The sequence below is a fragment of the Artibeus jamaicensis genome, unplaced genomic scaffold (assembly GCF_021234435.1).
Source record: "Artibeus jamaicensis isolate MK-2021 breed Jamaican fruit bat unplaced genomic scaffold, CSHL_Jam_final scaffold_537, whole genome shotgun sequence".
Lineage (NCBI taxonomy): Eukaryota > Metazoa > Chordata > Mammalia > Chiroptera > Phyllostomidae > Artibeus > Artibeus jamaicensis.
In genome coordinates this window covers 17,410,001-17,435,345 of record NW_026522047.1, presented here as the reverse complement: position 1 = coordinate 17,435,345, position 25,345 = coordinate 17,410,001, and the positions used below count along the sequence as shown (strand labels likewise).

The 25,345-nt window shown below is 39.1% G+C and overlaps 1 protein-coding gene across 2 annotated transcripts in view; it reads left to right on the top strand.

Moving 5' to 3' along the window:
* Positions 1-25,345, top strand: part of SLC10A7 (solute carrier family 10 member 7) — a 191,923-nt gene that overhangs the window by 23,011 nt on the left and 143,567 nt on the right. The window lies entirely within an intron of this gene.

Sequence of the window (25,345 nt, the reverse complement as noted above, 5' to 3'; positions counted from 1 at the left end):
AGTAAACAGCACTCTGCCCACTGTGTGGCTGTTGAAGTGGACTGTGATGCTCCCCCAGCAGCTGAGCCCCACTGTGTGCAGACACCATCTCCTACTGGAGAGAGTAACCAGGAGAGAAGTTCTGGGGCCTGCCGTCCCGAAGCCTGCACTCAGTGTGACACTGCACCACTAAAAATCTCTATTTAGTTCATCATCACCAAGCCCTTATTATATGAAATGTTAAAGGGACTTATCTAAGAAAAAGAAGTTAAAAAAACATGAACAGTGAAAGGACAGCAAACTCACAGTTATTAACAACCACACCTAAAACGAAAGCAAACTAAAAGGACAGTTAGATCAGGAGTGGAAACATAGAAATGAAGATCTCAAGGAGGGTTAGCAACAGGGGAGTGGGAGGAGGAGAAGGGGGGAGAAGGTACAGAAAATAAGTAGTATAGAAAGTAGATAGAAAATAGATGGGGGGGGCAAGAATAGCATGGGAAATATAGAATCTAAAGGACTTGAGACACATGGTCATAAACTAAAGGGGGGGTAATGGTGGGGATGGGGGGTAGGGTGGAGGGGAATGAAAGGGGGAATAGAACAACTGTAACAGCATAATCAATAAAAAATTTAAAAAAAAATAAAAATTTCAAAAAAAAATCTCTATTTCACGTTATAAACCCCACAAAACTGTGCAAAACAGTGGAATGGCTTTCTATTGGCTCATGTTGTCAAATTATTATTTTCCCTTGGTGCAGAAAAAACCTGAAATGCACCCCAAGTGAGTTCAGCCCTGCTCGGCAGTGTGGGCCAGCCAGAGCTGCTGTGTCTGGGTCTGGACTGGGCGTGCTCCCCGCGGGCCCTGGCCGCCCTCTCGCCTGCCTGGCCAAGGGTGGGACCGTGTGCTTCTCTCAATGTAAACTCATGCCGCTGGCATTTTGATTAGATTTTACTTTTAGAACCTTGTGATAGTCGTGCAGAATTCCAAATACGTGTTAGGGAAAGGTTTGATTTCAGGTAAAATAGAAGGGTGACAAGTTAAAAGAGTATGGTGTGTGTGTGTGTTAATTTCATCAAGGGGGTTAGTGCCCAAATCTCTTAAGAGACAAGTTAAGAAAAGCCTCCTGAGCAAAGAAAATTATTGCATGTGGTGAACTCTTTAAGTCATGGATGGAGGTCATGCCAATGTGAGTGTATTTAAAAAAGGTTTCCTATCTGCTTGGAAAGCAAATGAGGCAGTCATTACTAACTTGAAAGTTACGGCCATGAGAGGATTTTTGCTAGAGGTGAAAGATCAAGATCATCACAGCCCAAAAGGAGAGGAAAAGTTCTATTTCTGGCTTATCAGGGAGGCCCGAAACATTTCAGGGTTATTTTGCATTATCAGTGGGGAGTTGGTCTTGCTAATCCCACGCATGAAGATAAGATTCATTGAAACATTTATAAAGGCATTTAGAGGAGATCTGATCAACGGAGAGAGAACTGGAAGTGAGATGGAAATCTGATCTGTCATCCACTCATCTCAGCCTCAGCAGTCACTTGGCCTTTCTGGGCCTTGCCCTTCTCCTCTGTGAAATGGGGCCAGTTACCACTTTTGCTTGCAGCGGGAATTTAATGGTGTCTGGGAGGAATCTTATAGCTGACAACAGCTGGTAGTGTTGATTCCTCTTGCAAGCAGGTTGGCGGATGTGCACTCCTCCCTCCCCCAGCCCCACCCTGCTAGGCTCCCGTGGGGTCTGGGAAATGGCAACAGTTTTTTTGTCTTTGACGGGTGAAAGAGAGCAGAAGTAGCAGTAGTGGCAGCAAGGCATTGCCTGTCCCTTCTCTTCTTCTGTGTCTGCCTTTTAACTTAAGTTCCATCTCCTGAACTGAGCATTCTTAGGGTTACTAGAAAGAGTTGAGTGTGTTTGTTTCAAGCTGCTACAAAACCTGTGTGAAATATGTCTAGATTTCCCAAGATTTTTATGTGTTAATTTAGAAGTTTTGCATTTAATCCCTTTTAATGCCTCTCACATTGTCTTCCATTTCTACCACTTTAACCAAGAGAGTCTTCTTCATGCTCAGAGGTGATTTCGGTCTCCTAATCCAGTGGCCAGTTCCCAGTTCTCATCCTCTGGGACCTAACTGTAGCCTTTGACACTGTGGCTACTCACCTCCTATGTCCCTTTGCTTCCCCAACCCTTTTCTCCCAATTTTCTTGCCACCTCTCTCATCACTCCTCCTCTTGTCTGACTGCTTCCCCATCCCAGGGGTCATGTCTTCCAGGGACTCGGTCTGGGACCCTGTGTCTAGCACGGCCAGACTTCTGTTTCCGAGTCCTTCTTCTCTCTCTAATTGGAGTCATTTGACCCCTACCTGTGTGTCCCACTCTGTCACAGACGTAAGGACCAGTTCTGATCCTGAATGAGAAATATTTAAACGATGCCAGCTTATGACACTGTGGCACAATACACCGCTGTTGCTGCTAGGCTGCCTGACCTTTAGCAAAGAATACACTTGCTGAAGAATCCAAGCAGGTATTTGATGTCTCCTTGTATGACTGCTCACCTGGTACTCTGAGTGATCCCCAGGTAAAACCTGGACCTCTCTGAGCACTGGTTTCCTCCTTGAAGGAACCATATTGTTTGCATCCTCGTTTAATAGAATTGCATACAAGGATCTCATGGAAAAATGTGCAGAAGCCCTTGTAAATTGTGAGGAAGTACACTAAGCAAGCATCGGCATCAGCGTCACTGCAGAGGTTTGTCACCGATGCATCACCTGCCTTTCTGAGTCATTATCATTGCATTCTTAAGGTTTGATCTTCTAAGTGTACTCATTCACTCACTTCATTCATTCACTTAGAAGTGTAGGCTGAGCACTTGTTGTAGCTTGCTGGTCAGTGTAGTGGCATCAGGTGTATTCCACTGCTGTGTAGTAGCACCGCCATCCATCTGCAGGGCTCTGCCTTCCCCAAGGGAAACGCCCGGCCTGTTCCTGTTCCGTACAGCTCTCCATTCTTCCCCCGGGCCCATCAACCAACTCTCTTATTTTCTGTCTCTATGAATTGATCTACTCAGCAAACCTCATATAAATGACAGCATACACTATTTGTCTTTTTGTGACTGGCTTATTTCTGTAACATAATTTTTTGTTGGGAAATGCTTTACTTGGGAAATTATATAACCATAAATGAATTACGATTGCTTGAGATTGCCTTTCTTGCTCGGACAGTTTTTATCTTCAGTGGAAGTTATAAGGGGTGTTAACAGAGCATATGGCGCTACGATAAAATTGGGTGCTGGAAGCATTAACCCATGAAATGGAGTATGAGGTAGAAGTCCCTCTGCCGTCGTGTGTGTTTAGTATTGTGAAAACAACTAACACCTTAAACGAAGACTTCCTTTTCACAGTAGGTATGAGGTCATTGCATTAGGTGTTTTAGCAATCTGGTGAATTTTCTATCCTGTGTAAGAGTATAAGTATTATATATTGCACTGTACCCTTTGGTTTAATATAGTATCTGAATGTATTAGATAAAATGTGATTTTAGGATAACATATGAAACTTCACAGATGAAGCATATACCTACTTGGCTTACATTCTATTTGTGTAATGAAAGGTACATTATTTTCTTCTTGGAATGTATAGATTTGGAGGATTGAACAGTAGTGTCTAAAAAGGTATTAAGATGTTGATGTATTGTTGATGTATTTGCCGCCTTGGGAAATATATTTATGATCTTTGTCACTTCAAAAATAATATTTTATCCTGACCATAACTGTGTGTTTTAAAGCTTATATCACTTTTCCTTGATCCCACTTGGTTGTCTCAGAGGCACTTTGCAGAAGCACATGTTAATAAAACCTTTTTGGCAAATTGGTAGCTAAGATTCTTTCAAAAAACCAAACCCAAACCCAGTGAACAGCAGCAGCAGCAGCACAGGGAGCCGGCGTAATGGGAGGCACACAGCTGGATTCGCAACTCTGCGACCTCATCTCAGGATTTGGGTGTCACCCTTCAGCTAACAATTAAAATCTTTGTTTTATCAGCCATCATCCAACCCCAACAGATGGGTGAAGCATTAATCTGATTTGTATTTTTCCCCACAACTTTCTTCTACACATTGTCATATTCTCTGATTAACATTCAGTGAATTTTTAAAGATGATTGATGGGCCTTAAAGATACAATATCCACATTCCATTTAAATTATGCTGGAGTAAAACCACAGAACAGAAGAGCTCCTCAGAGCCCCGCAGAAATTTGAAGACAATTTTGGTCCTCTCGTCCCCTGGAAAAGAAATCTGCTAATACCGTAATGTTTTTTCCCTTGCCAGGACCCTCCTTGCCTGGTGTCATTTCTTGAGCTCTCCTGGGAGGAGATTAGTCTAAAACAACAAAGTAGCCAGATGTCTGGCTCCGAGAGCGTCCCAGAGGCCAGGCTCTGGTAGGCAGCAGAAACCGCGTGGGGCTGGAGATCAAAGCTACCTGCGAGTTACTTATGGGCACATAGTATGTGTCCTTCCCATTATTAACAGTCCGAGAACATTTGTTTCTCCAATTAACCCTTTTGTTGGAATAACCTTAAATTTTAGGGAGCGTATTTCTTTTTTGCTGTTTGTGTGTGTGTGTGGTTTGGAGAAATGCACATACCAAACAAGAAGTATGAACAGGGACTCCTGTGCGTGCCTGAAATCTCTATGCTGTTATTCGTATCCAGAATAGATATGCTCTCCGGTGTGTAATCTGTTATCGTGAAGTAAGCGGGCACTGTGGTTCTAAGTTAAACTTACAGACCTGTGTGTGCATGGCCTCTGTGTACACAGAGCCACTCTGAAAGCTCCGATCTTTACTTTTCTAATAGTATTATTTCAACTTTTAACTGGGTCTAAAAATCTTTAGATGACACATTCGTGGTCTGAAAATAAATTCAGAATAAATCCCAGTGGTGGGAAGTCTGTACCTTATTAATACTTGTTTCTTTCTCTTCACATTGATATTATAATGAAAAAGCTAATTAAAAATTCTTGCTATCCTTTACCTGTTTGCTTCCAATTTTACATTGTTCACACACATAAAAATTTGGAAAATATGAATTCCTTTGCTCTTTTGAATTAGCCTTCCTCCTAAAGTCTGTAAGAGCTTTGAGCTGTATTTATTCCAAAGGATGTGTAAAAAATCTGATTGTAACTCCTGCTGGCTTAGCCTCTGGAGGAGAATATTTAAAGGCAGAATGAAAGGTTTTGGTCGGCTTTGCCACTTGTTTCTGTTTCCGTTCAACGTCATGTAACAACAAATCGTGCTCCAGCCTCATTCCTGCTTTCCTGGCGATACAATCATAAACCATTGTTATCGAGAGCACGATTAGCCGGCTTCCGTGCTAAGTGCTACCACACATTCTTTAACATCCAGTAATATAAACTTGGCATAAAAGCTGTAAAAATGTCTCTAAGCCTAATTGGAGATATGTGTTAGCAGTAGAGCGCAGAGATTTCGTATTCTTTGTGTGGTGGTCAAGGCTTCCTTTAACTCCTTGAGGAAAAGGAAGCTCCTAGCGGCCGGTCATAAGGATTAACCGATTTATTGCTTTGTTTCTAGACTCAGTGTTGAAACAAGAATAAAACTGGCTTCTTGCACAAAGAACTGGAGAGGCAACTGTTTTTTTTTTCAGAGCAGAATTTGTAGTTACTTCAGTGATAAAGGGGAACAGTGTTCCTGTTACTGGCCACCCCATTGTGAACAGTCTGCTGTCAGGTTGTCTGGTTGTCACTTTGAATGCAAGTCGAGTCAGTGATGACCACTGCTCCGCACGTATTTCTAGGCCCCAGTTGGTGGCCTGCTCCGGGCACGTTGTATCTGGAGTCACCAAACGCCTCCCAGCACCACGGTATTGTTGTCAAGTCCCGATCCATGGGAAGGAGAGCGCGAGTTCCAGGACCGGCCGTAGCCGCGGCTGCAGCATTCCACCCTGTTGTGGTTCCGGCAGGCGCCTCCCACGCCTGCCCTTTCCCCTCCCAAGGCGCACACCTCGTGTACACACACACAACTAAAATAGGGATTCGCTAAGGAGAAGGCCACAGGGTAACTCTTCTTCACCTCTTTCAGCAGTTGCCAGTGTTGCTGGGCACTGACCTGTGCAGGCGTTTTCTTGGGTTGCTTCGTTGGCTCTTGGGGCTCAGCCCCTGCCCTCCCCCTCCCCTCCCTCCCTTCTCCCCACCTCCCGTTTACCTTCACGACCATTACTGTGTGTGTCATCTCTTTGTGGGGCTCTCCCACAACACTGTGTACAGGGAAGTGTTTAACTGTGCTTTTTAAACAAATAGATATCATCAGATTTGAGGAGGTGTTAGTTCTTCATGCTTTTTATTCGTTGACTCTGTCTTCCTTACTCATAGATTTCTTTGCATATCTTCTCCTCCTCTGTCCTGTCATATTTTATTTCTCTTTTTCATCTTGTGGTTCTTAATTCTGTTTCATCATTCTATCCATAGCTTGCCAGGATGGGCTCTGACTTGAAATAAGAGCTAAGTGTAACAGGCAATTAAGATCTCTTTTTAATAACTTAATGTATAATGATTTAGTACTTGAATGGATATTGCAGTAGTAATCTATAACTTTTTTATGATAAAATTGTGTGCTAAATAAAAATACTTATAAGTCAAGTGGGCTTTGTTAGAATGTGACGATTCAGTATGCATTTTAATTTTCCCTAATTTTAAAAGCTTTGAGGTTACGCGTATAATCTTAAACTTTAAAAAGAACCTATGATGGCCTGAAAGATTTTAAGAGCTACTTATTTATTTACCTTTTATACTGGTTTGGTACATTTCTTTGGTTCTAATTTAAATTAATATTCATTTTCACCCGAAGTTTGGAGCGATAGCCTTCGAACGTCTCTTTCTGTTTAAGGTGGTCCTCTCGGGCTCTTCAATTTCCTGTGAGCCTGAGCTTGCAAAGGTGCAGGCTTAGATCTCGGTGGGTGGGAGGGTTTTCCCCGAGGGACAAGGTGAGGTAGTATGTTGGTTGAGATGGCAGTATTGGAAGGAAAGTTATATTTTGACTATAAAAAGGAACCGTTCTGTTAGTTTAAAGATTCTTATTTATTTTTAGAGAGAGGGAAGGGAAGAAGAAAGAGAGGGAGAGAAACATTAGTGAGTGGTCGCCTCTTGCACACCCCCGATGGGGGACCTGGCCTGCAACCCTCACTGGGAATCGAACTGGCAACCCTTTGGTTCACGGGTCAGCACTCAACCCACAGAGCCACACTAGCCAGGGCAGGATCAATTCTTTTTTTTTTTTTTAATTTTATTTAGTTATTTTTCAAGTACAGTTTTTTGTCTATTTTTCCCGCCCCCTGCCCTTTTTCCTTGGATTTGTTCTTCCAAATCCCTCCCCCTTTTTCCCCTTAACTTCCCTTCCTTCTTAAATCCTTGTGACTTCTATTTCTATTGCTCAAATAATGAACAACATTTTAAAAAGAAGTAATAGAAAATTAAGTATTGTTGTTGACTGCATCCAGTCTGAGCAATTGACAGATAAGTGTAGTATTTATTCTTTTTCAAGTAAGATTTACACGATTAAATATGAGATGAAACTACAGCCGACAGATAATCAGATACCTCAGGATGATGTTTGGGAGGCTGGGTTTCCTGAAGATATGAGGCTCACTTATTTTAGCCTGGGGATTTTGCCTGGGGAAAAATGTATGTGCCTCAAGAGCTGAAGGGCTATTCAGGAAGAAACAAAGTACAATGGCATCTATGTTAACGTGTAATTTCTGTATTTCATACTTAATCTCATCCTTGGCAGAAATGTCAAAACATACTTGCTGCAAACCGTCTCTGAAGCCGTATGTGCACTACCAAATTGAACTGGGTACGTAATGTCCTTCAGGAGCAAATTGTTTTCCTGGGGAGAAGAGGGTCCTTTCCAGGAGATTCTCTGAAGGGAAGGGAAAGCTCCAGTAGAATCAGAATGAAGATGTGTGTTTCAAATACTGGGAAACGCAGCCCGAAGAAACTGCCAAGGGGGTTGGGGGCAGGTTTTAAAATTGGTCTGTCAGCCCTAAACATCAGTTCACTTCCTTTCACAGCATTTTCTATTTCTGCTTACTGCCATTTAAATGTGAAATAACGCTTCTCTTCATTTATGTTTAGTTTATGTTTTATTTTAACTTTGTCCAAAATTCAATAGCTCATGGTAGGAATGATAGTACAGTTCTGTCCTTCTCTGCTGTCCTTTAGAGATCAAGTCATTCTAGCTGCATCAGTTACTATTTAATTTCCAATCAAGTTCTTATGAATGGAATAGCTACATTTCTGTTCATATAAATGCCTTTCTTTCGTTACCCTAGAGTGAAAGGAGACCCCTTGAAGGAATTAAAATGGTAAAGTCTACCATTTATCCTGTTACCACATGGCTGTTGTTTGTTGTTATTTAATCATAAAACAAGTTTCTGGGTTTAATGACTTGGAAGATGCATTACATTTTGTCAAAGTCTAAGAATTTATGAAGAATAAAGAGCCATTGGAATCCCCCAAAGATCAAGAACAGGATGTGTACAATTTTGCTGTTTAATACACATATAAGCATTAGTATTTATTGTCAAGTTTAATATTTTGTATTTATACTTCCTTCAACATATACTACATTATAGTGTGTTTGTTGTTCAGAGACCATTCAATAGCTCCGGATTTAAAGACAACTTTTTTTAGTATGGTTTTTCTCTTTCATTTGAATTTTCTCTGGGTTGTTTGGTGAAGAACAAATACATTTGTTCCTAATGAGGGCATTTATCTTACATAAAAGCCTGTCTGGTGTGTATGGAGGTAAATCCACAGAACCGACAGACTGCTGAACGGCCGCCGTCCTCTGTTAATGATGCACAAACTAGTACTGCTAAAGCGATGGAGGTAACCTTGACAGAAATGACAGTGACAATCAGCGCCACACGCAGGTATGGCTTTGGTACTTAACGATTAGGATGCACATGAAGCATATCGCGTAGGTTGGCTTGAATAATACTATCAGTTCTCTAACACTTAAAATTGATAAAAATGTTAGATAAGTGCACTTTTGACCAGAAGATTAATTTTGTATTAAAATACCCATTAAAAAAAGGCAAAACATAACATTTCTAGAAACTTTTCTTTTTTTTTTTTTTAGTAATACTTGATCAGTTGAAAATGTTTCCCCAGTCACATTGGTCATCTTATGCGCTTTTCAATAGCATTACTTGGAATACTCCTGAAAGTGTTTTTTCCCCCTGGTGTCAAATTATGTACCTTCTTTGCCCCCTTTATAAGGGGAAATTTTATCACAGAATGAGACTATTGTGCTTAATTTACTGAAAGGAATTGTAATTTTAAGCATCAGTCTATGATGTTTTAAAGATGATCTTGTGTGACGTATAAGTAATATCTTTAATGGACTGTAGCCCTTGGGCTTTCTTTATTTGACAGGTACTGTGGCTTGCAAAGAAAATCACACAACTGAGCAGCATTAAAATAAAACATGCATTTCATACATCGCAAACAGTCAGAAGCATACAGTGGGCCAGCTTTTTTTAAGTTTTCAATAATAGTTTGAGATTAAAAACCATAATTTTGTCATATCTCTTATGATTCTCTCCTTCAGCCAGTGGTAGCGATCCATGTACTTCCATAGCGGGATCACAGTACACAAGGATATCCTTTGTGGGAACCTTAGAATATGTTTGGGTCAGAATTTTCAAAACTGCACTTTGAGAAGACATTGGGGTATAGGATTCCTCCCGCCCCCGCCTTTGTCCCCTGCAGGAAATGGCATTGGTTGCCATTCAGGTGTCCCCCACACCTCCGGTCCTCTGAGTGAGTGATGAATCTTCAGACAACTGGTGACCAAGCAGTTAGCTTTATTAACCTGAGCTTTTGTATTTGAAATTTGGTTTTCAGTCTCATCCCTGCCTACTGCAGCGATAGGGCCTTTAGACAAGACTTTCAAAAGTTAAAAGGCACTAAGTCGGTTCCCTGGAAACAATGCAGAAACCTCGATTCAAATTGTAAATACAAAAATGCATTGGGTACATTAAACAGACATAGAAAAATGGATTTCGGTCTTTTGTAGAAAGGTAATTGGGCACCACTGCTTGGCAGGAGCTGGTGCTATTGAGCCGGCTGTAGCTGCCACAGGTTGATAGGCAGGTGATCAGGCAGCTTCCACCGGGGTCTGCACAGGAGGCCTACCTAATATGCTGTCTGCCCTAAGGGCCTATGGGAACACAGTTGGATTATTATGTTAATGCATGAGCCTGCTGCCCTCTTCCTATCCCAGCTGGGTTCCCTGTTGTTAGGAACTGCTTTGCACTGACAGTGGAGTAATATGCTTCATGATTGAAAGGGCAAAGGGGCTTGGAAGAAGAAAAAAAAAAGAATAGGCTTGCACAGATATGCAAATGAGGGAAGGAAATCTGTAGGAACATTTTGCTCTAAGTGCAGAGAGAAAGTTTATTAGAAAGTTCTTTTTCTCATAGCATTCTGTAAACCCACTAATTTTTAAATTACTTTCTGGACACGCTTTTCTCCCTAATACTGGTGTGGAGTACATGGCGATGGTTTCCAGAACAGGCATGCAGGTTGCTGCGTTTTCAGCTAAGATGATGTAAGGCAGTGGTACCCAGGAGGTGTGCTGACCAGAGGGCAGGTTTTTTTGCAGCACCTTCATTACTCCTTAATACTCGTCCCACAGTTATTCCACTCTGTTTTATTATTTAAAAAGTTAATTGTGAAGATACCGACAAGATTTGTATTTTACGTTGACATCGCTTTTATTGCTCTTTATTTTCGATGCAGCTTAACTCAAATAAACCTGTCTTTTGGGAGTAGTTGGGGTGGAGGTGAGGGAGTGGTAAGATGGAGTAGGAGGGTATTGGGGGTGGATTCTGGGTCCGGTAAGAATGGCAGTTCACATTTCAGTAGCGTTTCAGTTGAGGATTGTAATGGCACCATAGCAGAGTGAAAAGAATGGAATTTTTTTTAAAACAAATCCTGGTTCACTAATTACTAATTATCTAATTTTAGATACATTACTTTTCTGCTTATCCACCTCACCTGTAAATGGGTGTATTATTAATTTTAAGTGAGAAGATAACAAATATAAATCACTTAGTCTGATTGAATAAGTACTCATAAATGCTTGCCATATTAATACTAATACTTAATTGCCTTAATAAATAACAGTTATACTTTTTCATTGTTAGATCATTATTTTAATATGTATGGCTATAAACATTTTCAGTGGATTTCAGTAGATCAAAGATTTCTGTCTTTTTCCGCACAGTATTTGTCTACCTTTCTCCTCACCAAGACTCACCAAATGGAAGTGGTTTTACCTCCGGTCAGAATTTGAGACAAAAAGTATTCAGTTAGGTATTATTTACCTTAAAGCATTAATGCTATGATATATTATTAAACAATAAGCAATACTTCAAATGCTGAAGGGAAAATCGAATAGGAAAGAAAATCTAGTTAGTCAGTGTTCTAGATAGCTTTTGGAGATACTTTCAGTATATGCCTAAATTTGAGAAGTTTCTAAATATTTCTATGTGTGTAACTGTTTCTAGTATATTTGTTTATTTAAAGTAACTTGAAATGGTTCTGTGTGATTGGGGACTGTTGTAAATAGATCCCTGGTGTTTATTGCTTAGTCAGCCCTGCTCCTCTTGCTCAAGATGCCACGTGAGGAGGTGTTGTGTACACAGTGCCTGGTGCACACCGAGGGATTGGGAAACCGTGGTCATCGTTACATGCCTGTGCACGTCCCCTACCAACAGCCCAGCCTGCAGGGGTGGTACCTGCAGATTTAAAAGGAGGAACTTCAGGGAGATTCTAAAGGTCAGCAAATACTTAAAGTCTGAGTCTAGTATAGTCTCTATAAGCTAGTAGGATGGTTGCCATCTATCTGGTGAAAAAGAATCCACATGATTCTTTCTAATCATTTTAATATTCCAGCAAAAACTTCATGAAGATTAGGCTACATGCCTGTTACATTAGAAAAGAGACTTCTTTCTGAGAACGTAGTTATGAATTTGACTTTATACATATAGAACAAAGGGGTAAGGAACATCGCTGTCTAAACAATCCCTCTTTATGGTTATAGCAAATTTCCTTTATATGTTTCTGTATTACCCATTTAGTGAGTTGTATGTGTGTGTAAATATGAATATTCATGTCGGTACATGAAAATACATATGTGTATATGTCTATAGCTATATATAATGTGTGTATCTACATCTCAATATCTGACATATACCTAGGGGTTTTTCAGAGGTGCTCTAGTCAAACACATAACTTAAGATTTCACTCGTATGTGAAATCTAATGAAAAAACTGAACTAACAAGCAAAACAGAGACCAACTCGTGGATAGCAGGATGGCAGCTATTGGGGGGGTTTAGGGGGTGAAGGGATTGAACAAAAAGGAAAAAAGGACTCATGGATATGGACAACAGTGTGGTGATTGCTGTGGGGAGGGGTTATAAGGGGGTTAAATGACAATGGAAAAATGTTTTAAATGGCATTTTAAAGAATGCATGAAGTTTGAACAATGTTTGTTAAGTTGTTAGGACTTTGAAGAAAAGACTTTAGAGAAAGCAATAGACCATAAGATATGTAGAGAAATAGCCAAAGGAATGATTACACCTTTTTTTTTTTACATTCTTAGTCTCCCACCAATAACAGTCTAGACCAGGGGTGTCAAAGTCATTTTCACTGGGGGCTATATCAGCCTCACAGTTGTCTTCAAAGGGCCGAATGTAATTGTAGGACTGTATAAATGTAACTACTCCTTAACAGTTAAGCAAGAGCTCCACACTGCTGCCAGGTAGAAACAAGGTGCCAGGCCTGATAAAACAAGGTGGAGGGCTGGCTTTAGCCCGCGGGCCTTGTGTTTGCCACCTGTGGTCTAGACTGTATATGCTGCTATGCATTGCTATACATCTGTCCCAAACACAGCCATTGTACATAGAAAGAAGCCCATCACAGCATCAAAAGTAAACTTTTTTTAAAAGGAAGTCTACTTTGCATAGAAACCATGAAAAAGGACACCAGGAATACACTCGGAGGAATAAAAAGTAGCTTGGATGAAGCAGAGGATTGAATTAGTGATTTGGAAGACAAGGTAGAAGAGAACAGCCAAAGAAGAAAAAAAAAGAGTTAAAAATAATGAGAATAGTTTAAGTGACCTTTGGGATGACAAAAAGCATAACAACGTCTGCATCATAGGAGAACCAGAAGGAGAAGAGAGAGATCAGGGGACTGAGAACCTATTTGCAGAAATATTGACCAAAAACTTTCCTAACCTAGTGAAAGAAAAAGAAACACTAGCCCAAGAAGTGCAGAGAGTCCTGAACAAGATGAATCCAAAGAGGCCTACACCATGACACACTGTAATTAAAAATGCTAAAGCTTAAAGACAAAGAGAGAATCTTAAAAGCAGCAAGAGAAAAGCAGTTAATCATCTATGAGGGAATTCCCATAATGCTGTCAGCTGATTTCTCAACAGAAACATTTCAGGCCAGAAGGGATTGGCACAAAATATTCAAAATGATGAAAAGCAAAGACCTACAACCAAGACTACTTTATCCAGCAAGGCTATCATTTAAAGGAAGTCTACTTTGAAGAAAATCTATGTCGTCTATTTGGTTTAAATAAACATTTGTCCATCACTTGGTTTTCTTTAAAGTTAGCTATGGATTCACCTCATTTAATTCTTACAACTACATACTAACATTACACCCATTTTAATATGAGGAAACAGGCTTAATATGGTTAAATTAAACTTGTTAAAGGTCCTTTAGCTATGGAACTGAATTCAGATCTAGGTAAGCCATCTAGCACCCTTTAGGGCATGGCTGCATGTGGCTATTTTACCTGGAAAATTACACACTAAAACACCCTCTTCTCCCAGTCTTTCTCCAGTCTCTTGGTTGTGTCCTGTCATTTTTGTGCAGAAGGTTGTATCGCATTAGGCATAATTCCGTCACATACAGCTACAAGATTGGATCAGAGATAGATAAGCAAAAAACCACGCCAACAAGGGAGTGTGTGTGTGTGTGTGTGTGTGTGTGTGTGTCCCAAACGCTGCCTTTTAGGGTTGACTGGCTAAGTAGCTTAGCAACTTGCTATTATCTCATACTGATGATGTCTAAAAACTGGTCTAACTACTGGTGGAACTTGGCTACAAAAGTTGTGTGAATAGTGAGTAGTTAACAGGAAGCTGACCGTTCAAGGGAATAAAGGCAAGAACTTGAATTTGCATTAGTTTTCTTAAAGAGAAACCTAACTTTGGAGATAACAACCTGCTAAGTGCACAAAAAGACCCTGAAGATAAAGAGAAAAGTTACCCAAAGGCAATTGGGCATACATTTATAATCAGGTTTTTACTTCCTGATGAAGCCTGTCCTAACCACCGGGCACTGATGGGAACACGGGGAGGTAAGCCTGGCTTTCAGCACGCTCTTGGATTTCACAGAGAGCCCTGAAAGCACCAAGAATGAGATTTGAGGGATTCTATCCAAGCAGGGCACTGGAGGTGAAGGTGTTTTCGTGTGCCCCGGAAATCCCAGCGGCCTGTTTGAGTATATTGCAGTGAGAATGGACAATTGAAGGCAGGTGGTCTCCCCTACGAAGGTCTCACATTTATGACATTGTCCTTTTACAAGAAGAGGCCGGGCCACGAGTCCCAATTTCGGCAATGATTCATTTCACTTATTTCTCTCAAGCCTGCACTTCCCTGGGCCTTATTTTTCATACCTTTAAAATAGAATAATACATACCTCATAGGGTACTTTAGAGAATTACATGAAATAACACACCGTTTGGCATACAGAAAATGTTTAATAAAAGTCAGCTTCTTTTTCTTCTGCATAGGAAATGCTATTTTGAAGGAAAAGTAAAGAAGTTAAGTCACTTCATTATAAATTCCTGGATCAGAAAAACAGGTTCTGTTTCTTGCTCCTGGAGAATTTTATGTATATCTCTCATTTAAGACTGTGAGCTCCTTGATCTAGGGGGGAAAAATGAAACTCAGTTTAATTAAGGACAGGCCCTGGAAGGCAGTTTTTAAACTGTGTTGAAGGTAGGTTAAATGGGAGCCAAGTGGGGCCGTTTCTGGGGTTTTGGAGGTGAAGCAATTTGTTTTTGTACTTGTATCAGTGCTTTTACTCTTTTTAATCTCATTTCTAGTCCCTCGGGTTCCATAATAAAGTCTTCAGTACTTTACATTTTTATTAAACATCATTTTTGGACTCTAATTTGCATTTCAGATAATATAACAAAATGTATGTGTTTCAAATATTCACTGAATAACTGTGATTAGAACATGTAATCCCTCAAAAGATGTTAATTATAATTTAAATTCACCCTGAATTTAATTAAGTGAGTTGGGGATTAGAAAGTAGATGTAAGGAGCAGTTAAGGGAATACATTTTTAAAGAGCAACTGTATTTTTCTAAAAAAAAAAGTAAACCTTGTTTTAACTTTAAGATCAGAAAGATAAGGGAAATACAGAAGACAGGGGAGAAAGCGGGTTAAAGGACATGTTGGAAAAATCTTAAAACTATGCTCACAGTTTGGATCTTGAATTTAAGCTAATTGTGGCTTAAAAAACAGGGCTGGTTGGAGTAACGTCCTCATTTATATTCTTGAAGAGTTTTTCAGTGCATGTTAGCTCACTTGGTGTCTAATAAAGACTTCAGTTCAACTGAGATCTTTAAGAACCGCAGAGAATGATTGGTAAGTGGCAACAGAGGTCTTTCAATCCAACTGTTACCTGATGCTTCAATCTCCCTTCCAATATCCTGGCCAAGGTGGTGCTTTGTGAGTAATTGGATGTAATAAGCACTCGGAGTATAGACAACTCACATTGAAGCAGTGTTTTTCTATACTAAGGTTTTTTCTGTTAAATCTCCCTAGGAACATGTTTTAAATCAATTCGACCTAAGCTGATCTAAATACAGTTTTAAATGCAAAGCTATCATTTTTATTTTAGGTCATCTCTTTATTTTCAAATGTGTCTAGAAGAAGAAAATACTTATTTCATAAGCGTATGTTGAATGAGTCATACCAGAAATGTGATGTGCACTCCCCTCTAGGTGGTGTGTACGTGTGTGTACCTGTGTGTGTGTGGTTAGTTATACACCCCTGGCTACCTAATAATTGACTGGGTGTCATAAACAGGTCATTTTTTTAAAATTTCAAAGTCTTTCCAAATGTTCTCTTAATGGAAATATTTCAGGTAAAAATTAAGGTGGGAACTTTTGTCTTTGCTTCATAAGAAATTGAGCTTCCTTAAAAAAGGACCATGAATCTGACTTTACATGTGAAATAGACCCTTCAACTTTGTCCTGTTGTAAATAGTAGTTCAGGGTAAATAATACACTCTGTTTTAAAGGAAACAAAACTCTGTTTTTATCTAACATATTCTCTGTGGCTCTAAGTATTTAAACTCTCATTCATTTTGCCTGCAACCTAAAATCATTCCACATTGTCTTTGTTTATCTTTAATTTAATTTCCCCCAAATAACCACTTTGATAATGACTGTCTTGGGTTCTTTTTCTAATAACATAAAATTGTCATTCTTAATGAAATGGCCTTTCTGTGGAGGTAGGGATAGATCTACATTGTCATGTAAACATAATTGTTGGCCAAGGTCATGTCCAGAGATGGGCTTGCTGGTCTTCGTCATTCAGGGCCTGCCTCCTACTCACAGGCAGGCTTCCAGAATGACTGCGGGTAACTGTGTTCTTGACCACTTAAAGTCTTGTTTAATAACTTGGGTTTCTTAATACAAAAGCTATATATGTTTTTAGTGACCAATCTAGAAAATATAGAGTCAAAGAAACAGAGAAGAAGAAATGAAACAAAGGAAGTACCATATCGCACGGGAAAGGCTAGAGTTGGAGAAATGATGGCTGACTGGGCCGAGAGACGTGTGAGATATTAAAGTGCATCTCTGAGACCCTTTTTATCAGAACAGACATAACAAGATGAAATCATATATTGCATACTGGTTTGGATACCTGTTTGTTCACTTAATATATTGCGAGCATGTCTCCATAGTGTTCTACAATGTTCTTTTTAAACGCTTACTATTCTCATGTATGGGTGAGCAGTGATTTATTTCAGCCCTGAATAAGTTTGCTGTTAAAAAATAATGCTGTGATGAAAATCCTTTTGACTAAATCTTTTCTTGGATCTGTATTATTTTCCTAAGTGGATTTTTTAAAGTGTAATTGGGGGACCAAAGGGTATATATGGACATTTTTAAGGTTTTGCTGCTTACCGCGTCACTGCCAGCAAGGTATGAAGGCTGTGCAAGGACCCCTCCTGGGACTCACAGCAATCGCAGGCATCATTATCACTTTAAAGAATTTGTGCTGGTGTGATTGTCTCCTCCCCACACTGCTCTTGTATTTTTGGTTCAGGTTGGTCCCTGTTGTAAAGACGAGGAATCCATATAATATTTTATAGAAGTGTGTATTTAATAAACATTTTATTTCCTCTCCCCACCCCCAGTTTCTATTGCTCATATTGAGAATAAAACCTAGAGGAAAACATTTAGAAAGTTGCTTTGTTTATTTTACTTCAACCCAGGGAACTGCACACTGCAGTTGCTGAATTTGTTGTTTTACTAGATCTCTAAACGTGTTGTGAATGGTGCCTGTAGAAGGGTCTGGAACAAGACCTTTAAGCTTTTCCTTTCTTTCTTTTTTTTTTAATCACATCTTAAGATCTTGGAGAATCTGAACTATATAAGAGTGTTTAAGCTACTGTTATTACAGTGAAACCTTCTGAGAGTATCTTCTCAGGTAATTTTTTTTAGAGAGAGTCACTTACAGATATAAAACATTTGACCAGAGGAAAGCCTCAGGTTGTCAGAGTTACTTATGCACCGTGGTTCAGCGGGGCCCCTTTATTAAATCATCTCTTGGCAGTCCATTAGTCGTGGTGCTACGTCTATCCCAGGGACCTAAGCTAATACACCTTCTGTCACTGCAGAAGGGTGGCCTTAATAACGATGTGAAGTCGATTTAGTGCTTCACTGCTCGCTGACTAGCGTTTCACGTTCTGGTGTGTCTATACAATGTCCATCTCATGTGTTTTTGATATTCACATGCATCTTATTTACACAGTATATTAGAGTCCAATAAAGATTAATGGCCTAGAGAAGGAAGAGTGTTTGGGAGCTTTTCCTCATAATCCTGACTCAACCACTGCCAGGAACAGTGTGATGGTGAGCAAGTCACTTCCCACGCTGTGCTTCTGTCTGGTCGTTACTGGTAAAATCTGGGAGTTGGGGAGCTGGTCTCCAATATTTCTTCCTGTGTTACTCTATTATTTGTAGAAAATTAAATTATTACTCTGCTGTATGTGTAACATATTGAAACTTCTTTTTTAAACCTCAGCTATCCTTTTATAGGAAACAAGAATTACTCTATTTGGCCCCCTAAAAAAATTTCAATAACTAGAATTTAAAAAGGAGAAAATCCATGTTATTTAATGATAAATAATACAGTAGAAATTTCACTTAAAATCAATTAACTTTAAAAAAGAATTATTATGTTATAGTAATTACTGGAAAATATGTTTAATTTTTATTTAAAAAATGAAACTAAATTATGAAAATAGGCTTACTTTATAATCAGTCAATAAAATTCTGGTTATATTATAACTATTTACCAGTTCTTGGTGTGAATGAAGAAAGGCTCAGTTATTGTTTCGGAAGGTGGTGTATCATTGTAGTTTTCCCAGGAAAATTGTACAATGACATGATTTCTCAACTCTTCCTCCTGTTTATTTTTGCAAAACAAAGACACAAATGCAAAAAGAATTTAGGCATCCTCAATTCTCACAGGTGCTCTCATTTGCGAATATGTTCTAAATATTTTCCTTTCAACTACCTATCTTGTCAGTGATTTTTTCTTACTTATCATTGTCTTTGTTCTGATTTCATTGACTCAATGAAATCTTGCATCTCCTGAAGACTTACAATTATATTTAGCAACTTACTTGCATTGTATGTGTGATGTATTATCAGGTGTCCGTATAGTCTGTGAGAGTGAGCCAGCCAAAAATGAAGTGCAGAGATGAATATTATTGTGAAATAGTTTGGATGTGAGCGTGGGAAGGGAAGATGTTTTCTTGGGAATCATGTTAGAAATGATCGGTTCATTAGTGAATCTCCTCCCATGATGCCTTTTGTTTTCCTGGACAACCTAAGTTCTTCAGGGACTTGGAGCGTGAATATAGTATAGGCGGCCCTTGAACAATGTGGGTGTTAGGGCACAGACCCCCCTCCACTCCCTGCCATGCAGTTGAAAATCCACATAAAACTTTTGACTCCCTGAAAACTTTACTAATAGCCTACTGTTGACTGGAAGGAAGCCTTACTGATAACATAAACACTCAACACACATTTTGTGTGTTATATGTATTACATACTATATTCTTATAATAAAGTTACCTAGAGACAACAAAATGTTATTTAAAAAATCATAAGCATTTGTTGATGATAGCTATCTGAAAGGTGTAAGGTGATACCTCACTGTGGTTTTAATTTGCATTTCTCTGACAGTAACATTGAGCATCTTTTCATATGTCTCTATTGGCCATCTGTATGTTCTCTTTGGAGAAGTGTCTATTGAGGTCCTTTGCCCATTTTTAAATTGTATTTGTTTTTTTGGCATTGAGTTTTATAAGTTCTTTATAAATTTTAGAGATTCCTTTATGAGATATATCATTGATAAATATGTTCTCCCATTCAGTGAGTTGCCTTTTTATTTTGTTGATGGTTTCCTTTGCTGTACAAAAACTTTTTAGTCTGATGTAGTCCTATTTGTGTATTTTTTTTTGTTTCCCTTGCCTGAAGTGATATATCAGAGAAATATTGCTATGAGAAATGCCTGAGATTTTTAAAAAAGATTTTATCTATTTATTTTTAGAGAGAAGAAAAGGGAAGGAGAAAAAGAGGGAGAGAAACGTCAATGTGTGGTTGTCTCTCACATGCCCCCCACTGGGGAACTGGCCTGCAACCCAGGCATGTGCCCTGACTGGGAATTGAACTGGTAACCCTTTGGTTCCCAGCCCATGCTCAATCCACTGAGCTACACCAGCCAGGGCAGAAATGTCTGACCTCCTTTAGGAATTTTATGGTTTAAAGTCTTACATTTAGTTTTTTAATCCATTTTAAGTTTATTCTTATCTATGATATAAGAGCTATCTAGTTTCATTTTTTTGCATGTAACTGTCCAATTTTCCCATTGGCATTTATTGACTAGATTATCTTTATTCCATTGTACATTTTTGCCTCCTTTGTCAAATATTAATTGACCATAAAGGCATGGGTGTATTTCTGGGCTCTCTATTTTGTTCCACTGATTTATATGTTTGTTTTTATGTCAGTACCGTACTGTTTTGATTATTGTGACCCTGAAGTATTTTTTCATATCGGGTTGTGTGACTCCTCCAACTTTGATCTTTTTCAAAATTGCGGAGTCTACTTGGGGTCTTTTGTGGTTCCATATAAATTTTTAGAATATTTATTCTACTTCTGTGAAATTCACCATTGGTATATTTTGATAGGAATTACATTGAATCTGTAGGCTGCTTTGAGTAGCATGAACATTTTAATGACGATGTTAATTTTTTCTATGAAAAAATTTTATGAACACAGTACATGCTTCCACTTATTTGTGTCCTCTTCAATTTCTTCCTTCACTGTCTTAAAATTTTCCAAGTACAGGTCTGTTACAGCCTTAGTTAAACTTATTCCTAGGATAGTTTTTTTTATGCAATTGTAAATTAATTTTTTTCTTAGTTTCCCTTTCAGATAGTTCATTATTGGTGTATAAAAATGCAACTGATTTCTGAATATTTATTTTGTATCCTGCTACTTTACTAAACTTATTTATCAGTTTTAGTAGTTCTTTTGTGGAATTTGGGGGGTTCTCTTTATATATAGTATCATGTCATCTGCAAGTAATGACAGTTTTAGTTTTTACTTCAGTTTGTGTCTTTGAAGGAATTTATCCATTTTATCTAAGTTATCAAATTTTGGCACATAATATTGCTCACAATGTTCTTTAAATATCTGAAAAAATTTAGGATGTCACATCTTTCATTCCTGATACTGGTCATTTCTAGGTCCGCTCTTCTCCTAGAGCAGAGGTGGGTAGACTGTGACTTGCAGGCTAAATCTGACTTGCTGTGTGTTTTTATGTAGTGAGTTAAGAATGGTTTGTGCTTTTTTTTCTTATGGTTAGAAAAAAGTCCAAAGAATAAAATTTCATGATGTGTAAAACAAGTGGAAATCAAATGTTCATGTCATAGATAAAGTTCTGCTGGAGCACAACTGCACGCGTTAGTTTGTGTAGTGTCTCTGGCTGCTTTTGCGCCACAATAGCAGAGTTAAAAATTTGTAAGCCCTGGCTGGTGCAGCTCAGTGGATTGAGCATGGGCCTGAGAACCAAAAAAGATTGCGGTTCGATTCCCCATCAGGGCACATGCCTGGGTTGCAGGCCAGTTCCTAGCAGGGGCCAATTCCTAGCAGGGGATGCTCCAGAAGCAACCATACATTGATATTTCTCTCCTTCTCTCCTTCCCTTCCCTTCTAAAGATAAAAAAATAAAATTAAAAAAAAATTGTGACGATACGGGCTAGTAACCACATGGGCTAAACAGCCTAAAATTTTTACTATGTTGCTGTAGTATAATAAAAAATATATGTAGTCTCTGTCTCTATTTTTTGGCACAGAGCTTAAACACCCTTAGAACTTCATGACCCATAAGAGTGTCTTTGTTGTACTAATGAGGTGACTCGTGATGGGCATCTTGGCAACCTCGGTGTGGGAACTAGTCACCAGAAAACCCAGGCATGTCATCAGAGGGTTGGAACTTTCAGCCGCTCAACCTCTAGGGAAAGAGATGGGACCACTTACTGAGTTCAGTCACATGGTCAGTGGTTTAATCAATTATGCCTGCGTAATGAAACCCCAGTGAAAAACTCTGGACCCTCTGGCCCAGTGACACTTCCTGGTCAGTGATCATTGATGTGCCAGGAGGGTGACGTGCGTTGACTTCATAGGACAGGGCACAGGAGCCCCCAGCCCTCACTTGATACACATCCCTTATCTTAGAACTGTAGATGTAAGTGTAGCATTTTCAGCGAGTTCTGGGAGTGTTCTTTTGAATTATTGAGCCAGGGGGCATCATGGGAACCCCCAAATGTGTGACCAGTTGGTGAAGTGTTGGTGGCCCCTGGACTCCTGAAGTCCACCTGTGGTCTGAAGTGAGAGCAGCCTGGGGGAGGCCCGAGCCTTTCACTCATGGGGTTTGTGCTGACTGCAGGTGCCCACTGTCAGAACTGCAGTGTACTCAGTTGGTGTTAGACCAGTTGTGTCAAAATGGAACAGCGATCCTTTACAGAAGAAGCTGACCACACCCAGTTCTAAAGATGTGTAAGTTTTATTAATCCCCCTGCAACCAAGGAACCAGCTTTTGATTTCATTAATCTCTGTTGTCTTTCTGGTTTCGATTTTATTAGTTTCTGTTCATATCTTTATTTAATTTCCTTTCTATGCTTATATGCCTTGGAATTATACAATCTCTTCCCATCTTGGTGTTCATGTTTACAGCTTGAAATTGGCCATGGTGGGAGTATTTACAGCACAAAAATGAGCAAATATTAAAAACCGTATTCTCTCCTCACCCTGTGAGCCAGTTGTTAAATATTTATCAGGATCAGCATACTACATGTAACAGTAATAACACAGCTTTTTAAAAAATTTTTTTCAAATTAGCTCTTTAACAAAATGCCTCTTCATACTTCAGTATGTTGGCATACACACAAATCATTGACATCATGAAGTGGTGACGGTACAAAATAATAATGCAAAGAGGGGACAACTGGAAATCTCATGGCCACTTAGTTCACAGCGCTGCCGAAGGAGAAGCAGTCCGAATAAACATGCGCATAAACACGTGGCTGTACGCCCGCACAATGAAATGGTGCTCTGTGCGTAACGAGGAAAAGCGAGGAGCTGCTGTATACACGTAAAGTGCACTGCTCTGCAATATGCAACATAATAAATATAAAAGCAATTTTCTGAGGGAAATAGGCTAAAAGAAAGAGGTATATATGCACTGAATGCTTCAATGCAACTAAAAGTCAAGAACAGGTGAAACAACCCCACAGTAATAGGAATCAAAATCATGTTTTCCTGTCTTGGGAGACAAGGCAGGTTGTATGAGAGAACTTTTCGGAGTAATGGAAACAGGCATAATCAGGTTTACATGTTGGCTGCATGAGTCCCTTCATTTGTCAAGATGTATGAAATCGTACACAAAAGAGCTAAGCATTTTATTACATGTAAATGATTTCTCAAAAGGTAAATAGAGTATATACAATATACTCTAGAAAAAATAATAGATACTTAATAAGACAGGTTATCTACTCTGTTGAGCCAATGAGGACTGAAATATTCCACCAGAGTCAGGAGCCTAAAACAAATCCTATTCAAAATCCAGTGTGGAAGAGGGTTAACGCATCAGGATGGAGAATAACTGCTGGGAATGATTTTTACACCGATACTTTCATAAAGGGGCATGACCATAGTTCACAGATCACACTCTCAGGCGCTGAACTCAAGTCATCCAAGCACCTTCTGGTCATTGCCTTTACCCCAGATTTCCTGAAGTTCCAACCGGAAGACTAGGTTCTTCACTGAGGGTCACCGAAACTTTGCTAGAGAGCCATCTCAGAGGTTCTAGCCAGGAACGGATTTGTGGGTATAATGTTGGTGAGGTTTATAGAAGAAAGTAAAGTGAGTGAGTGGGAAATAAACAAGAGAAAAGAGACAAATTTTTAAAAGGGAAAGACAAAGAAAATAGGGAAATATCCCACTTAAAAGGATTTTGAAACCTGTATAACTATAGGTCTGTTTATAACTATAGGTTAACCTATAGTTATAAATAAACCTTATTTATAACTGTAAGTAAGGAAGGTCACCCATAAAAAAATATTTGCAGGGGACCTAACATAAAAAGATGATCTCCATGAAAAGTTAAGTCAGAAAGGAAACGACTTGGTAATGTAAATGTGATTCAAAATGCAAATTTTAAATCCAGAATCATAAAGATAACAGTCTCTGATCTTGAAATCAGGAAGAATAGGAGAGGCTGGTCTCCTTCCTTTATAGTGTTTTGCTGTTTGCAGAAAAGTGCCTTGAGTAGTTGATCTGCAGAAGTCCCCTGCAGTTCTGTGGTGAGATTCTGCAGTACCTGTGGTAAGTTATTTCCCAGAAGGTGGCAGGAAAGCTATTTTATTGCTAATGAAAAGCTGATGAAAGAGTTATTGCTGAGGGATTGATCCACTGGCCTCTTAAGAAGCTCTGAGATTCCCAGTCCTAATGGATGGGAAGGAGCAGAAATAACCGAGGTAGGTAGCTGGAGTCTAAAATTTGCAAGAAACATTAGATGGTTTGACATAGGCTGTCACTTAGGTTTTGTGGATGCCCTTCTAAAGAAAGTGTTGTGGGAATTCTTGGCCAATTTCTCTGTTGGTGTGCTGAGAGCTTAGTAGATGCGTTGCTGACATTAAATAGGGCTTCCATTAATTGATCAGAGAAGTGCGGGTTGTGTATCACTAGAAAGTATTGAAAAAGGCCATTTTGAAGGAAATTTTAGTAGTTAATTTCTGTGCTGCCATAACACTTTGATCCCATTGATCTTGTAGCCTAGCCATTAAGGTGTCTATCTCTTAGCCCTGTTCTCGGAGCAGTAGTCGATGGTCCTTATTTTTATATTCTCCATGCTTGGCTTAATACATTGTTTAATAACTTGTATTGAATGAATGAATGATTAAAGGGGTATTTATTTTAGTCCTTTTAGACAGGAAATGGGAAACCTAAAAGATGGAAAGATAAACTTCAGGAATACTGAGAAATAGACATTTAAAAAATGGTCTAATGTCAAGGGGTATGTAATATTTTAAGTAAGTTTGATTCAGCTACATTACAAATATTTCTTTTCAATTTAATAATTGATATTCTGAGTTATACCCATACCCACAGTTTGTTCCTCTGAGTATTCGGTGTTAATATTAACAAGTAAGACTATTTAGGTAGATTCTTCTTCGCTTTATCCTCAGTTTTGTTTAATTTTAGTCAGACATTGCTTGGGCACCAAATACGTGCACAGCATTGTTCAAGATCTGCCTGAAGATTAAAGAGAGAACCTCTATAATATTAGGTATATTTAACATAACATTTGTTGTATACTTTTTTTTGCTAATAAATACATAATCAGCACAAAAACCTTGAAAATGAGGGAAAAGCACACAGGGAAAAAAA